At 52.1% G+C, this 17,419-nt stretch overlaps 1 long non-coding RNA gene across 2 annotated transcripts; it reads right to left on the bottom strand.

Moving 5' to 3' along the window:
- Nucleotides 1–962: 962 nt before the first annotated feature.
- Nucleotides 963–10,598, bottom strand: LOC109277593 (uncharacterized). 2 transcript variants are annotated; one of them, XR_002085225.2, is made up of 3 exons: nucleotides 10,395–10,598; nucleotides 5,398–5,895; nucleotides 963–1,191 (listed from the first exon to the last, which is right to left on the bottom strand). It is a non-coding gene; the product is annotated as an uncharacterized LOC109277593 (long non-coding RNA). The 2 variants fall into 2 exon arrangements; XR_002085224.2 differs by lacking the exon at nucleotides 963–1,191 and adding an exon at nucleotides 3,220–4,866.
- Between the last annotated feature and the right edge of the window lie 6,821 nt (nucleotides 10,599–17,419).

The raw sequence follows: 17,419 nt of genomic DNA on the forward strand, positions 1-17,419 counted from the left end.
AAGGGCTGGTCAAGTGCCAGTAACTGCCATGCGTGGTAGGAGAGCCCGGAACATCTGCTCTATTTATTGATGGTGATATGAAATTAGATGTCAGCTGAATGAAAACTGCCAGCTCCCCAGTGGAGACTGGTGGATTTCAACCTTTTTTATTGTTTTTGTTGCCAACCCATTTTTTTTCCTAAATAAAACTTAAATAAAGCTTTGAAAGTTATTCCTGTTCTGAGGCAGGTATCCGCCTCTCTTTCCTCTCAAGAGAATGCCCGGGGCACCTTCTCGGACACGCCAGTGCTCAGGGAAGCTGTTTGAAAAAGCCACTGGTGTAGACAGACCAAGTTCACGGTATAGTGCTGGTGCACAGGGGTTATCTCCAGGTGATTTTGATTTCTCTTCTGCTTTGTATAGATTTTAAATTCTCTACGATGAACATTTATAACTCCGTGATCATAAAATAAATTGGACGTCTTCAAGAAAACTAGAATTGTTTGATATTCCTTGAACATACCTCGTAAAGCATCAAGCCAGTCGCTGGCAATCGGTCCGTAGTATTAACCAAGAACTAAATGTGTGCCGGGCTCCATGATGGCACCGAAGGTACATCGGTGAAGGAGACAGATAGCAGCTGACCTCAGAGACCTGACGTTTTAATGGCGGGAAGACAGGCTAGAAGGGGGCTCTGTTCACCATCACTCTCCAGCAGCGTGCTTGAGGAACTGTGCTTTTCATCCCTGCCACGTGGAGCCCCGTGGGTCTCGAGACCCTAATCCCAAGAGGGACAACGCTTCCCTCGCAGGACTCAGTAATAATCCGCTCATTAAACTCAAACCTATGGCTGCCCCCAGCCACTTTGAGTAACTCTTGCCAGAAAGCCAAGCAGTCGCCATGCTGGCAACAATTTTTTTTTTTAATATAATTTATTGTCAAATTGGCTTACATACAACACCCAGTGCTCATCCCAACAAGCGCCCTCCTCCGTGCCCATCACCCACTTTCCCCTCTCCCCAGCCCCCCCGTCAACCCTCAGTTTGTTCTCTGTGTTTAAGAGTCTCTTAGGGTTTGGCAACAATTTATTTATCCATTCTTCCGTGGATGGAAATTTGAGTCGTACACAACTTTCAGCTGCTGTGGATAAAGCCACTATAAAAGTTTCTGCACGTTTTTTGTGAACATCTGTTGCCATATGGGTCAACACACCTACGAGTGGAACAAGGAGGTTATAAGATGGGCATACACCCTAACGTTACAGTTTCCAAAGTGGTTGCACCATTTTGTACCAACAGTGTAAGAGTTCTGGTTGGTCCACATCCTTGCCGACATGTAGTGTGGCCAGACTCTTATTGTAACTATTCTAGGGGGGTGAGATAGCTCATTGTGCCCTAAGGTTGCATTACCCTGATGGCTAATGACGCTGAGAACCCTTCCCTGTGCTAATAAGCCGTGCTTGGGAGCTTTTCTTCTCAAACGCCTATTCAAGTCTTTTGCCCATTTTATTGAGTTGTCTTTTTATTATGAACTTGTGAGTGTTTTTAATATATTCTGGATACAAGTCCATAAGATATATTTGTTGCAAGCATTTTTTTCCTCATCTCGTGCCTGGCCTTTTCATCTTTAATGGGGTCTTTGGGTAAGCAGGAGTTTTAATTTTGAGGAAGTACAATTTATCTTTTTTTCCCCTTTATGCTTAGTGCATTTAGTGTCTTTTCTAATAAATCTTTTGCATACTCCCAAGATTGCTACGCTATTCTCCTGGTGTTTTTTTCTTCTAAAAGGTTTGTGGGTCAGCACTCACATTTAGGTCTATGATCCTTCTCAAATTAGTTTTTGTCCATCAGGCAACGTAAGGATTGAGGTTTATATTTTCCAACATTTATCCAGTTCTTCCAGTGCTATTGGTTGAAAAGACTTTCCTTTCCTAATGGAACTGGGGCATTTGCTGAAAATAATATGTGTGCGAATTTATTTCTGGATTCCGGATTCTGTTCCACTGATCTGTCTGTCCTTAAAATCATATTCTTACTTAGCTTTTTCCCCCATCTCACCACGTTTCCATCACCCCTCATCTGAGAGAACCCTCACAGATTCCCATCCCAGGCTCTGTTTGGGGAGAAACAGACCTAAAACAAACAGACATGCAGATTAATAGCTAAAGGAGATACTTTCAGGCGCTATTTAGTGCTAGGAAAAAGATAAAAAATGGTAATACTGAGGAAAGGGACATGTTGAGGCCCACTGACTTAGACAATGGGAGGTCAGGAGAGAGTGTCATGATCTGTTCTGGCAATGCCATAGCTGGGTTTTGTTAATAAAGTTTTATTGGCACACAGCCACACCCATATCTTCACATATTGCTTGTGACTGCTTTCCTGTCCTAACGGCAGAGGGGAGCAGTTGTAGCAGAAACCATATGGCCTGCAAAGCCTAAAATATTTACTATCTGGCCCTTTAGGAAAAGTTTGTTGACCTCTGTCTTATCACTAGACTTTGAAACTTCCTGTTGACATGCCTGGGGTCGGAAGCAAGCAAGAAAGTTACCTAAGATAGGTACTTCTTACAACCTAATCTCTCTTCTCCCATTCTCTTTGAACTTGTAGGTTTGTGCTCTTAAAGATGATTTCATTGGCTTTTTTAGTGAGCTTCCAATAGGAAATAGAGATATATGTTTCCGATCCATGCAGGTAATGATGATTTTTAAAGAAGTATCTATGGGTCCATAGAAACGAGTCCTCAGAAAACACTAAAATGGAAAGTAATTTCCACAGAGAAACTAATTATGCGCATTGTCCTTTATTTGGAAATTGTCTTTCACACCTCTTTAGGTTTGTTAAAAAATGTGCTTTCTAAAACAAACGAACCAATGGTAATTCAAGCATGGCAGAGATTTTTTTTAGTCTCTGTCAAAAGAAAAACTGACAGCTTAATGCTAGTCCATCTAATTCTTCAGAAATCACACTGATCTATAAGTTCAAAAATATTTTAAAACGGGGGCGCCTGGGTGGCTCAGTCGGTTAAGCGTGCGACTTTGGCTCAGGTCATGATCTCAGTTTGTGGGTTCGAGCCCCGCGTGAGGCTCTGTGCTGACAGCTCAGAGCCTGGAGCCTGCTTCAGATTCTGTGTCTCCCTCTCTCTCTCTACCCCTCCCCTGCTGGCACTGTCTCACCTCAAAAATAAATAAAAACATTAAAAAACAAATTTAGAAATTACACTGATCTATAAAATACCAAAGACTAAGGTGTGACAACAGGGCCATCTGGTGCTGTCTCCCATCCACCTCCCTTGCCCCTCCCTAGAGCGCTGTGTTGAGCGGGATTCTGAGGCCCTGTCTGATCTCACAGGAGTGTGTAGTGATCGATTAGTGATGTCTGCTAGTGATCGATTAGTGATGTCTGCATGCCTGCAGCAAGCCTCCCCACCATGCACCTGCCTTCTCTAATGAGCATTATTATCAGCAAATATGCATTTATGGATCCGGTCTTGAGATCCAGGTGCTTCCACGGCCACAGAGCACCCAGCAGACAGGAACCAGCCTACTCACAAACATGCCCTAAAGCAACAAAAGAGGAACTTTCCTCAGCTGTTTGCACCAGCAGAAAACAGCTTGGGGTAAGGACCTCAAAAATGACATTAAAGACAGAAGCAAGGGTGTCATCATAAGCTAGAGCCTGCTTCCCCACAGCAACCACGTGATGGTGAGTGGGCCTGGCCAATGAGACGGTCCCACCCAAATCAAATATAACACCAGGCGGCACTATGCATACGATTATAAAATTCAAATAGCATCTAAGATCTTTTTTAACCTCTTTCCCCAACGTCTCCCCAAAGGACTGATGCAGGGGGACGGCACCACCCTCTTCGCAGGAGCACACACCTGAGCTAGACAAGATCACAGGAACGATTTACATACAAGCGGAGGTACCCATGACTGAGAGGCAGGGAGGGAAGGAGGGCGGTTTGCTTTGAACAGTCTACCTTTTAGCTTTGCACCGTGTACAGGCAATGCCTATTCAAAGCCAATTTTCAAAAGCTTAAAACCATCACCACTTTCACTCCATGAGGGAAAGGGTATTTGCTGATCACCAAAGGAAAACTAAAAAGGACATGGTCACAGAATAAAGGGCCATCTTTCCCCAGAGAAAAGAGGTGGCACTCTTCTCTGCGTACAGAAACAGAACACACAGCCACAGTTTTGGATAAATGCAAAAAAACCAAACTTTTCTTTTGCAATGTTACATCGCACGCAATTGTCTTCTTGATAAAAGGTTGTTATGGGGGGGGGGGGGGCGGGGGAGGGCTCTTAGGCGGTAATAGCTTGAAGCAAAACCTCCTCCAATTTATTCCAGCCAATTGCTTTCATCATATCACTGTCCGCAAAACCACCTTCGCCCGTGAACGTGGGGAACACTGGCGCGAACACCTTCGCTGATCTTTCAGAAGTCTCGGCGATTCGGGGCAAGACTCGGATAATTCAAGACCCAAGGCTGTAGATCTCTGGCTATTTCTCCCGCCCTCACCGCTGGGGGGCCTGGCGACAGGTCTGAGGTCTAGCCAGCAGGTGTTCGGATGAATGCTTATATCTTGAACGAATGTATTAGAAAACAAAACTGAACTAAGCTACTATCGGGCACTTCTAAGGGCCTATTAAAGTCTCAAAAACAGCCAAAAGCGGACACCCCATCACCCACTGCAGGGAGGAAACTGAAGCTCAGGGCAGTTAAGTGACTTACCTAGGAACACACAGCATGCGAGAAATAAAGACAAAACTCAGACCCGCCTGAGGCCGAGAGCCAGCCTCACTCACCCAGAAATGCGCTCACATACCGGCTGTTCGCTCAGGTGTTTGCTCCCTTCTCGAATTTTGACTCCCAAGGGGTCCTGAGAGGAGAAAGCCAACTGAGGGAAAGAGGAGGGAGCCAAGGGACACGGGCCTCAAGTGCTACTCGCATCTAGGTCTGGGAGTGGGGACAGGCACCGGCCCACCCTTGGACTTTACAGACCCCTTGTCAGGTGCCTGGTCCGTGTACAGGTGAAACCCGCCCTACAGAAATGACTCGGGAGGCCGGGCGCCACGGGCCTGGTGAGCCGAAAGGGTCTTTTCCCGATACACGTACACATTCGAACTAGGCCAGGCCATCTAGCTCTCTGCCCGCCCCCCCCCCCCCCAGCCTGGAAACCAACTCTTAAATATTAAAACGGGTGGCCTCTAAGCTAAGAGATTAAACAAGAGGCAGCCTTCTTATCTCAGGTAGGAGATTTGGAAGCCCTCCTGGTCAGGTTGGAACGAGATCCCTTCAGGAGGTAAACTAATCACCGTGAAAGCTTTTGAGGGCGGAGGGGAAGGAGCGACAGCCCCACCCAGCCCAGCCTAATTCCCCCACAGTGATCCAAACAAGGGAATAAAGGTACCCGCTGGAATCTGCAGCTGCAAAGCCCCGAGAGGCAGACGAGAGAGGCAAGGGACGCTCGGGCCCATTTCACAGATGGGGCTCCTCAAGTCTCAGAGGGGCACCACGGCACATAGCACTCCCCAAAGACACGCTCGGGAAGCCGCCCAGGGTCCCCCTGCACGACTGGCCTGCCCTCCGCTCTGAAAGGTGATGTAGCAGTGTGCTAGGAGCTGAGAGTTAAAGAGGAGTTTTGCGAGTCGGTGGTCAAACCGCTGGCGGCTGGAAATCGGCCGCGAGGGGGGTGCGGGCATCACGGGACCCAACATAGACATCAAAGGCGCTTGTGTTCTCTTGTGTGTCTCTTTTGTGTTTTCCCGGGAACCGGTTTGTACCAGCACGACGTCACGGGAGGCGATAAAAATGCTTCCAGAAAGGTTTCAGTTCACCTCCTGGCTTTTCCGCAATGAGCCTGGGGCCTTGGCGAGTTATCTATCACTCTGGGCCTCGGTTTCCTCATCTGTAAGACAGAGTTGAAGCTGGTGACTATGTCATAGGGTATGTGAGGATTAAATGGGGGGGTGTGTGGGATGGGTGGCTTAACACAGGCCTAGCTGGTGCTTAATCAATGCTAGCTTTCCTAGCAATTAAAGTAATAATACGGGGGGGGGGGGGGGGGGGTGGGAGGCGCCTGGCTGGCTCAGTGGGCAGAGCAAGCAACTCTTAATCTCAGGGTCTTGAGTTCAAGCCCCACACTGGGCGTGGAGCCTACTTAAAAAAAAAAATAATAATAATAATACGTTCATTGGTTTCCTTCTCCCGGCAATTTCTTTTTCCTGCCCAGATTAGGGCCATCCTCTCCCTCTGGAGCCCCACATGCGGGGATACCATGGGATGAAGGCAGCGTGAGGTAACCGGAAGAATTTAAACTTCAGAACCCCAAGTTCTGAGCCACTTACCAGCCGGACCACTTACCAGCCGCAGGAGCTCGGGCAAGTCACGTGACTTCTGACTCCCTCCTGAGTACAGGCGGGAGGACGCCACCTATCGCGAGTCGGCCCGGTTATATGAGCCAAATGGAAAGCACAGAGCAGGGGCGCACCATCTGGCATGATACAGGGTGCTGTCGACCTCGGGATCACTGTCACGCCTGTCTCCCCCAGCCGATGTGCGCTCGCAAGGGCGACGGCTGTGCCCGGCACACAGTAGGTGCTCGGGGACTTCCAATGGAAGGAAATCAATCGCCTGGGTCAACAGCTCTCCCAGGAGGCCAGCAGCGGGACCGATGTGCCCTCGAGAGGAGCCAGCAGGATCCGTGCTCGCCTGGGCCGTGTTCCTCACCAGCCTGGGTGGCATCCCAGGACCTGAGCTAAGTCACATCGCTAAGTCACAGGTAAGAGGTACACAGAGACCGGCTGGGCTGGTTTTATAGTTATAACCCCCCCGCTCCCCCGGAGAAACACACTGTCGCATCTAGGCACGTGTGCCCAGGCCCTTCCTGCCCCCACCCCCCCTCCCCACCCCCAGGAGAACGCGGTGGCTTCCCAGCTCTGGGAGCCCTGCCCACCCTGCAAGGCTCAGCTCAGGTATCTCTTCCCTTAAAGAGGAAGGAACACCGCCTGGTTGGAGACACATGGACTGTTGACACATCTACATTCCCTGCCCTAGGCTAAGTAAGACACAGGCTTCAGACACACAGACCTAGTTCCAAATCCACTCTGGGTGACTTTAGGCAAATCATTGGACCATGCAGAGGCTTGATTTCTTGAAAAACTCCCCTGAGCTATTGCAGGCATTAAATAACCCCCCCCCAAAAAAAGAGGGGGGGTACTAAGTAAGCCACAGTGCCTGGTACTTAGCCAGCCCTTGATAAATGATAAATGATGGCTGTTATTTTTACTGAAGATAAGTCCCATTTTCTCCACCTACCTCCCAACACACACACACACACACACACACACACACACACACCCCTTAAACACAGGGCATATATTTGTTGGGGACTGGCTGGCGATACAAGGCAGTGAAAGGTTTGCCTCTGGGACAAAGAATCGCACACTGGGAGCAAACGACGATGAAGGAATCAGCCGGAGCGTTCTGGAGGTGAGGGAGGCCAACTTGCCAGGGTAACAACGATTTGTCGGCTCCAGACAAGACGGAGCTCTCAACCATCAGGCTTCTAAACTTCCCCGAGTCCCCGTTTCCTCGTCTGTAAAACACGTCACAAGGTTGTAGGAGCAACGCTGACCCAAGCCTCATAAAGCACCGGGGCACAGGAGGGATGAAAAATGTCAACCTGGGGGCGCCCGGGGGGCTCAGCCGGTGAAGCGTCCGACTGTTGATTTCCGCTCAGATCTCGGGATCATGAGATCGAGCCCCGCGTCGGGCTCTGCGCCGTGGAGCCTGCTTGAGATTCTTTCCTCTCCCTCCCTCTGCTCCTCCCCCACCTCTAAAAAAAATTGTTTTTAAATGTTAGCCTTTGTCAGTACAAATGCTACAAGCGGTAATAAACCCCAGGGAGTGAAGGGCTAAGGAGAAAGAAAAGCTGAAATAAAACCGGGCGCCCCCCACCCCCAACCCCGGGCCTTCCTTCTGTCTTTGAACGGGAAAGGACCTGTGCAGGCAAGAGTGGTAGTGGTTAGAAATGTGCTCAGTTGCAAGTAATAAAGTATCTCTCCAGGCCGGCCTGAAACAATAGGGCTTGATCTCCCCCTCCAACTCCTCCACGGTAAGCTGCCCAGGGCTGTTTGCGAGCTCCCCGGATGCCAGGGGTCGAGACCCATGTTACTTGACCTCAGTTCGGGGACTCAGCTCCGCCGTGAGCCTCTCCTGCCAGCCTCCAAAAGCCACGGGGATTGGAGAGAGGGGACGTTTCCCAGAACGCCCCACGGAGCTGCACTGGGTCCCACTGGCCAGTCCTGGGCCACATGGCTTCGCGTTCGCCAAGGAAGCCCCGGCAAAGAGACGGGGTTTACCAGGACTGTTTGGAGGCTCACGGTACGTCGGCCCCTGGGGCTGGGCCCACCTTCCCCGGAGTGTAGACCCTGCCACCTTGTTCTCCTTCAACAATGAGATTTTATGAGCAAGCACGAACGGGAGGAGGGTGGGGGCACCCACTGTGATCTTCCCTGGGACGCGCGTGTGGAGAACGGGGAAGAGAAGCAGCGATGATCCCGTCCCCTATCCCCCCCCCAGGAGGTGAAGATCAATCCAGGCCTCAGGGGGGACCTCCCTGATACCTGCTGTGTGATACTGCGGGAAGGACTGGAGATTCGGACCCTGCCCCTCAAAGAACACTGCAGTCAAGTCCCCGTCACAAGACACACATACATGGTGGTCTAAAGGATGGACCGCCCTCCCCCCCCCCCCCCCAATCGCTCCTGGCTGGACCCATTTACTGGATCTCAATGTCCTGGGCCTGAAGAGTGGGCAGGGTGGCCGGGGAGGGGGGGGGGGGGGAGGCAGAGGTGGAACAGGTGGGGGCGCTCCTGGCAAAGCACTCAGCCTGAGCAAAGGCGGAGAGGAGTTGTGGTTCTAGAAAATAGCCTCTTTGCCACACTGAAAACGCTTTTATTCAATGTCAGGGTCTGCACTGAAGGCCAGGTACACAGAGGGGTCCCAGTCCCAGTCCTCGGTGAGCTAACGGTCCTTCAGGGACCGCATTCCCTGCTAACCCCCTAGTACAAAACCACCCGACCAGCAACGCGGAGACACCAGCCGCTGTAAGCCAAACTCGGCACCAAGCCAACTGGTAGGCACCATGAAGACACGCATTGTGCAAATGAGGAAACCGAGGCTCAAGCACCTTAAAGCGGTAGGATGTGAGGGGCACGTCGGTGGAGTGCAAGGATACTCAGCCGCAAGCATTCTATGAGAACCTGAGCAAGTCCTGTCCCCTCTCTGGGGCCTCAGCCTTCCCATCTGGAAAAGGGACGCGGACAGCTCTAGGAGCTGCAAGCTTCTACGATGGTTCTCAAACCCTGCTGCGTGTTAGAAACACCTGGGGACCTTCTAAAACTCCGGATGCCCAGGCCGGGTCGCAGGCCGATTAAATTAGAATGGGGGGCGCGGTGGGGGGCTGGGGGGAAGCCAGGCGTTGGGGTATTTTTGTTTTGTTAAAGCGTCCAGGTGATTCCAACATGCGGCCACATTTGGGAACCCCTGATCCAAAGATTCCAATTTCCTGGCCTCCTGGGCTGTTCCTGACATGGCCTGGTATAGAATGAAGGTATTGAGCCAAAAATAAAATTAAATTAAATATCCAGAACAGGCAAATCCACAGAGACTGAAAGCAGATTAGTGGTTGCCAGGGGCTGGTGGGGGGGGAGAGTTGGAAATTACTGCTTAATGGGTCTGAGTTTCCTTTTGGGGTGATGAAAATGTTCCGGAACTAGAGAGAGGTGTTCGTGGCACAACAACGTGAATGTATTAATGCCATCGAACTGCACACTTCAAAGTGGTTACCATGGCAAATTCTATGTTGCGTCTGTTTTGCCACCATACCCAAAACACAGAGAGGACGGAAACAAACGTAAAAATAATGACGTAACTCAGTTAAAAATAGGGTGTCTCTGGGAAGGTCAGGACTTTGCGGTCAAGGGCAGAGCTCGGCCCCCCCGGAGGCAGACTCGGGTCCAAAGCCCCACTCCTGCAACTCCCTCCCGGGGTGCTGTGTGACCGCCCCGCCCCGAGCGCGTGACCTCGCCTCTCGGATCCTCTCGCGCGGATCCGGAAGAGGGAGGCGCGAATAGAAAGTGCTCGCAGGGCGCGCTCCAGGCGAGGCGCCCACTCGGAGCCACAGGAGCGCATCGCGGGGGTTTCGGGAGACGGGGGACGCGGGCGCCCAGAGAGGGAAGGGGACCGGCGCACAGTCACCCAGCGGGGCAGAGGCCGAGCGGCCGCGCATCCGGGTTCCGGGCCGCACCCCCTCCCTCCCCCCCTGCCCCCCTCCCCCCTGCCCCCCCCCCGCCCCAGTCCCTCCCTACCCCCCTCTCCGCGCGGCCCCGGCTCCCGACGCACCTGGTCCCCGGGCGCGGGGCGGGGCTCCCGACCCTCACCTGGCGCTGCCGGGGCCCGCACCCGCCTCCCGCCTTTCATCTCCCCTCCCCGCGGCTCCGGGCGCCGCTTTCCCCGACGGGCCGGGTGACGCCAGGGCCTGAGCTCCCGGCTTCCGCGGGGTGCGGGGCGGGCGGGAGCGGCCGCCGCCAGGTGGGGCCGCCGCCAGGTGAGGCCCGCCCGCCGCGCCGCCGCGCCGCCTCCCGGTCTGTGGCGACACCTGGCGGCCGGCCGCGGAGGGGCACAGCCGCCGTGCCGGGGCCCGGCTTCCGTCCCCGGGATCAATTCTCTCAAGCACCTACTATGTGCCCGGGGACGGCTCCAGGTGTCCGCGATTCGCACCGTCCCTGCGCCCCTGGACTTTGCGGACTTGCCCGTAAACGAGATGTAAACAAGGAAACCGATGCAGGTTGTATCATTCCTTTGCTCAGATACACGGTAACAAGCGGGGGCGGGACGGCGGGAGGCTGTCCCCGCCTGGTCCGTCTAAGCAGACCACAGACTTTCAAGAAGCTGAGGATCTGTCCCTGGAAGGAGGGTGAAAGTAAACCAAGCATTGGAAGCGGCTCATGCAAAGGCCCTGAGGTAGGAAGGCACCCGACTGTTTAAAGCAAAGTGCAAAGGTCAGGAGCTGGAATATAGTGAGTGTGGTATGAGGTAGGCAGAGACCAGATGAGACCCTCGACCTGCTTTCCCAGTTCCTTCCTGGGGGAAGGACCTGCCAAGTGTTACAGAGCCAAGTGTGGACTCCCAGTCCGGGGCTCTCTCCACCACTCCAGGCCAGCCATTTTTGCTATTGGTGTCCAAGGATCCATTCATTCGTTCCACAGTCATTTCTTGAGCGGCTGTGCTGTGCCAAAGACTGTGCTGAGCCTTAAGCCCAGGATGGTAAAGGCGTATTCCTCGAGATGCCCCTCCTCTAGCAAGAGCATCGAACCAGACTGGGAAGATTAGAGAAGGCTCCCCCTCCTCCACAAGAGACAGACCCAAAAGAATGAATTTCTAATGGTGGAAATCTGGGACAAGCAGCAGCCCGTAGACAGGATATACGGGCACTCTTCAAAGTCTACCTCGCAGGAACACACATTATTTTAATCGATCCCCACCACCACTTTTTTTTTGTAGATGTGAAAAATTGGGCCACGGAGAGATTGAGTTGGGATGCTGAGCTGGACCCTCCACCGAGATGCCGGAACCTTAGCGGCAGCCTAAGCCTAGAGGATGTGGCTGAGTTATGCTCGTTCACCCCGGCTCTGAGACCGAAGAATGGAGACTATGCTGTCTGCAGGGAGGGTCCTCAGGGCGCAAGGCCCAGGGCAGGCGCAAATATGCCGGAGCTAATATGACCTCCTACCGTCGCATCACTGGGATCGCTCAGAATGGACTCTTAACCAGCTCCCGAGTCCTCGATTTAGAAACCGAAGAAGGCTCATTAAGGTTGCTGCTCAGATGAATCCCTTCAACCTGGTATGATAAAGGTCTGCACTGGAGGTGATTTCCGTTTGCGGGCCAGCAGGCAAGGCCGTGGGATTCATCCTGCCTGGAGAGGTCTTGATGGCCAAGTAATGGAACTATTCCTCTGAATCTCTGGGCCACTGGTTCCCACACCGTGGCCCTGAAGGGGCAGCTTTTTTTTTTTTTTTTTTTTTTTAAAATCACCTGGGGACTCTGTTAAAATGCAGATTCGGAATCTGCAACTCTGGGGTGGGCCCTGCAGGGGTGTTTGGCCTCCCTCCAGGTGATTATGATGCTTTCTGGAGATTAGGAGCCTCTGGCGGGCAGGCCTGGGGGAGCCTGTAAATCTGTGTTTTTGACCAGCGCCTGAGTGATTGTCCGTGATCCGAGTGTCTGGAAAGAGCATTTGGGTTGAAATCATTGCTTTTGCTTTTCTCCCAACTTCTCCTTTCTCTTTCTCTTCTCTGGCCTCAGGATCATTCCTGTTTGTTCTCACGGGCAGTTGGGGGGACGCCAAAAAGCAACAAGGACAAGTGTGGTCACTAGGGAGATAGCAAGCATCCGTCCCTGTGCCTGGGATCTCCTGGCTTTAGCGCTGGAAGTCCCATGTCCCAGAAGACCTTTAAGTCTTGGGCAAATGGGCCCTAACAACGTGAAATGCTGAGAGTTTCGAATCGTGGCTTCTACAGCCTTTCCTTGCCAGTCCTAATCCCAACCCACATTTTGTAACCTTCCTCGTGGTCACCTTTATGACTTAGTATTTCTGATCCGCTTTAATTAAGAAAGCTCATCACAAGCGCGATGGTACACATTTTATGTTTATGGCCCCTGGGCTGCGGAATATCATTAAAACGTGACTGTATAGGGGCACCTGGGTGGCTCAGACGGTTTGAGCGTCCGACTTCGGCTCAGGTCACGATCTCACGGTCCGTGAGTTCGAGCCCCGCGTCGGGCTCTGTGCTGACAGCTCAGAGCCTGGAGCCTGTTTCAGATTCTGTGTCTCCCTCTTTCTCTGCCCCTCCCCTGTTCATGCTCTCTCTCTGTCTCAAAAATAAATAAACGTTAAAAAAAATTAAAAAAAAAAACACGTGACTGTATAAAGTCAAAAATGAACATTCTCCGATTCAGCAATTCCCCTCCTAGGAGAAGCTTCCAGAGAAGTGCGAAGAAAGTTCATGGCTACATTGGTTGTAATAGTATGGAAATTAAATGATCCGTAGGACCACGGGTAACTCTATGGTGGTGTTTTCAAATAACGGGCCACTATGTGTACTGAGAAATGAATGAACCAGAGCAGCGTGTATCAGCAGGGTTATCCGAGAAACGCAGTGTTGTGAGAAAAACATCTGGTAAGACCGTTCATAAAGAATGCAAACGCCTCTGCGTCAATGTTTATGGATCCATCATAAGTTATGAAATTAGTTAAAATAGGCGTGAGAACTGATACACGGGATGATGGTTGTCTCCAGAGGCAGAGGGGAGAGGACAGAGGGTCCCTGGAAGAAGGTTTTCGCTGTATTTTTTAACAGCGTGTGTTCTCTCTCTTTAGCCGAGGCACGTAAAGAATCCTTACGTTATTCTCCATACTCCTCGGCACGTCTGAAATCGTTCTTGCGATGCTTCGTGGTCTGTGCAGGGCTCCGTGCTCTTTGTTACACAGAAAGTCTCTGTGGCTAGATAAGACGTGACCACGTCTAGGCGGATTAAGCCCAGCAGGAGTTTCATGTACTGGATTGGGGTGGTAGGTTTCCTTACCTTTCTTGCTCATCCCTGAATTCCCCACGCCTAGCAAAGGGGCTCGACACCTTGGAGGCCCTCCGTGAATGTTTGCAAATGAGTAAAATGTTGACCAGAGCCCTGCACCTTATAGATGAAGACACAGGCGGGGGGGGGGAGTGAAACGGTTTAGCTCAGACCAGCCACTGACATAGGAAGGGAGGCACGGAGTCTCTCGAATTCTCCAGGGCAGCGTGGGGTCCAACGCATCCGCGGTTCAGGCCGCCTACTGCCAAAACCACAGACGCAGCGCTCGGTGGGCCCTTTTGGATTCTGGAGGCAACATATAATACGTCTGATTGAGCTGCTTGGACCCGTCTACAGAATCGGATGCCCATTGGAGTGGGGACCAGGACGAGAGAGGCTCTGCAGGAGGGTCAGGCTGCAGCCGTCTGCCCACAGCAGAGGGCTGTGACCCAGCACATACGATGCTACAGTGGTTCCAGTGAGGTGGGAGACGACACCACCACCTGGATATTTGGGACTCCTTGCCCCCCTGGGCCAGAAGGAAAAAACGAAAGACGAATTTACTGGCTGGAGTGATCGATCCCTACTACCCAGTGGAATGTGGGTACAGACGCAGGGACGTGATGACTTTGTGTAGTTTCTATTTGCTTGTTCTGCGACCCTGTACGGAACAAATGTTCACATGCTACTTCTTACCTCGGAATAAATAAATATTTCTATGTTTGCTTTTGCCCGACTTTGTAGGCTAACCATCGTCCTCTTCTGCCTTCCATTTTTATTTTATAGACAAGTTGGTAGAAGTCGGCATTACAGTCTCGCCTTTAGGGAACAGAACGTTCAGCGGGGCTGCGACTGGGTCCCAGGAGTGATTTATACCCCCCAGTTATAGCTGCGGTGACCCTGGGGAGCGCGCATCCCCCCTCGTTTTGCAGAAAAGGGTGAGAATTTATTTGTAAGAAGCATGGCTGTGCCTTGTAAGATAGGAATATAATGTTGTTGGGTCGTGATACATAAAATAAAAATGTGTGCAGCGGGGTACATCTGGACGCTGAGTCGTCAAAGAGGAGGTGACGCCGTCACGGGAGGAGGCGATTTATTGCCTCTAGCTCCAAATTAACCTTTTTGCCTGCTCTGGGAAGAGGAATCTGGGCCTGTTCAAACATTTTTCCTTTGCCAGATGGCATGATGTTAAGCTTTTCCGGTAGAAAGCACTGGAGAGACGTCGGAAGAGGAAAGAAAGGGATCTTTCTTGCGGCAGATGGGGTGCTCCCCAGGCTTCTCCAGAGCGCCCCCCAGTGTCCGGCTCCCGCGGTGCGTGGCGATTAGCTCTCCCCCCAGCACGACCCGCTTCTCCAGGTGGTTTTGTAACCGAATGCCTCCCGGGGGAGCTTTGCCCGGTCCCCTGGGCGGGAGGGGAGGGGCTCAGCTTTCCAGCAAGTTCTGCCAGCATGGCACCACGGAGCTCCTCTGCCATCTGGTGAACCATGGCCATGCCCTCTCAACAAGGGGTGGGTCTCAGCCTCTTCTTGGGGGCCGGACCTCAGCCCTGGGGCGGTAACTGCTGTTTACAGCTGCTCCCTGTGTTTAGAACTCCCGGTGCTTCTCACTTAATTCTCACCAGCAACTTCAGGCAAATGCAAATTGGCCTTGGGGAGGAGGACCACCTAAAACCCATCTCAGACCTGCCCTCCGCTCCCCGCCCCTCCCCATTTCCCCTCCTCTCCTTCTCCGGCCTCCTGCCAGCTCCCTCTCCAAAATGTGTTCCTTCGGTGAAGGTGAGTTGAAAAATCACAGAAGAGTCTAAAGAAAAATCGAGACCCACAGACAAGCCGCAAGGCGGGGGGGGGGGGGGGGGGCCGCGGAGGGGGAGCTGAAAGCTTCATTTCATTCATCGCCTGCGCCCCCACGGAAGGGAGGAGACCTGCACCGTGTGGGGCGAGGGGGGGGGGGGGAGGGGGGGCGGGGGGGGAGATGGTCAGTGCGCCCCCTACTGGTCAGTTGCATAGTCCAGAAATACAGCTGTGTTACGTGCATGTTATGTATAAATGTGTTATATGATATCATATGCCATGCGTTATTAGGTGGCTTTTGATAACACGTGATGTGATATGCCTGTGCCTGTCCATCACTGGACAGAATGGATTACAGTGGACCCAGACGTTGGAACGCAAGGGAACCACTTAAAGAACAGGGTAGATCTCTGTATTAGCACCGAAACGTGTCCGGGATGCAGTCACAAGGAAACAAAAGCAGTTAGTAAATGTGTATACGAACGTGGGCATTTTTGTTACACCTGGAAGGGTTAAGCATCAAACTTCTCAAAAATCATAATCTCAAGGGGGAAAGGGTGGAGGAACGGGTCACTTTCAAGTTCAAAGACTTCAGTAACATTTGACTATTTTAGAATGCGCGTATGATTCTTTGGGGAGAAAACTGAGATATTTCTGATTTGAAAAAGTTATGTATGAAATGCACAACGGACTTATGCTGGTCAAGTCTCCTCTCCGGGCCACAGTTTTCCCGTCTGTAAAATGGGGGTGGTGACCTTTCTTTTCCTTACACCGTTTTACCTTCTAACAAAGATTTACATAAATTCTTCCCCTATGCTAGGTACCTTGCTGAGCCCTTTATAAATATTAATTCAATCAATCTTTTTTTTTTTTAATTTTTTAACATTTATTTATTTTTGAGACAGAGAGAGACAGAGCATGAACAGGGGAGGGGCAGAGAGAGAGGGAGACACAGAATCGGAAGCAGGCTCCAGGCTCTGAGCCATCAGCACAGAGCCCGACGCAGGGCTCGAACTCACGGACCGTGAGATCATGACCTGAGCCGAAGTCGGACGCTTAACCGACTGAGCCACCCAGGCGCCCCTCAATCAATCTTTAAGCAAGTCTTCGAGGGAGAGACTTTTGTGAGCCCCGTTTTATAGACGAGGGAACTGAGGCACAGAGAGGTTGAGCAACTTGCCTCAGCTCACCCAGCCACTAAGTGGCAGGGCCTAGGTTCAAAGGCGAGCAGTCGGGCTCCATAGTCTGACTTCTTAGCTACCACACAGTGTCGGAAAGGGTGAGAATGCACGCGAAATGGTTTCCGTATAACAGGTGTCAATAGGAAAAGTGTGTGGAGTTAGAGTTAATGCCACAAACCCACAAACCCCTAGGATGGCCTCTGGTCCATAAACGCACTTGGGACCCAATTGCCGAATTCATGAATGAATGTGTGAATGAATGAGTGCACAGATCTTTCGGATTACCACCTCGTGCTTGTGAGCTTGTTTGCACAGCCAGCCTCTAGCCCAGGAGTGAGCACGTGGTAAGGCCAAGGGGTAGAGGGACGGAAAGAGGGAGCGAGAGAAAGACGAATAGCATTTGGCACCAGTAGGCCCCCCAGGAAATGCCTGATCGGTTATAGCAGGATGGTTTTTCTTCCGTTTCCTGCAACCCCGTCCTGACTCTTCCAATAGGAAGCTCCAAGGGGACGCCCAGCCCAGGGCCTGGCATACAGCAGGCGCTCAGTGAAGAACATGGGGCTAGGCAGAGTGGGCCTGAAAGAACAGAAGGGACCGGGGCCGGGCAAGTCTCAGTCCGAAGAGCTCAGGCAGGATGACCCCATAGGACACAGCGCTGTCGCCTCTCTGGACAGCTCAGGATGGCACTTGGGCATGCCCTGGGTAGGAGACAGCAGGGTCTGCCTCCGGGAAGGAAAGAGATTCGAGAGGAAAGCGACTGAGGGCAATGGACAGAGCCTAAGGCCAGGCGGGGGCCAGGGAGGAGGCCTGCTGGCTGTCA

This window comes from Panthera pardus, unplaced genomic scaffold (genome assembly GCF_024362965.1).
Source record: "Panthera pardus isolate Hobbes unplaced genomic scaffold, ASM2436296v1 HiC_scaffold_15, whole genome shotgun sequence".
In the NCBI taxonomy this organism is placed as follows: Eukaryota; Metazoa; Chordata; class Mammalia; order Carnivora; family Felidae; genus Panthera; species Panthera pardus.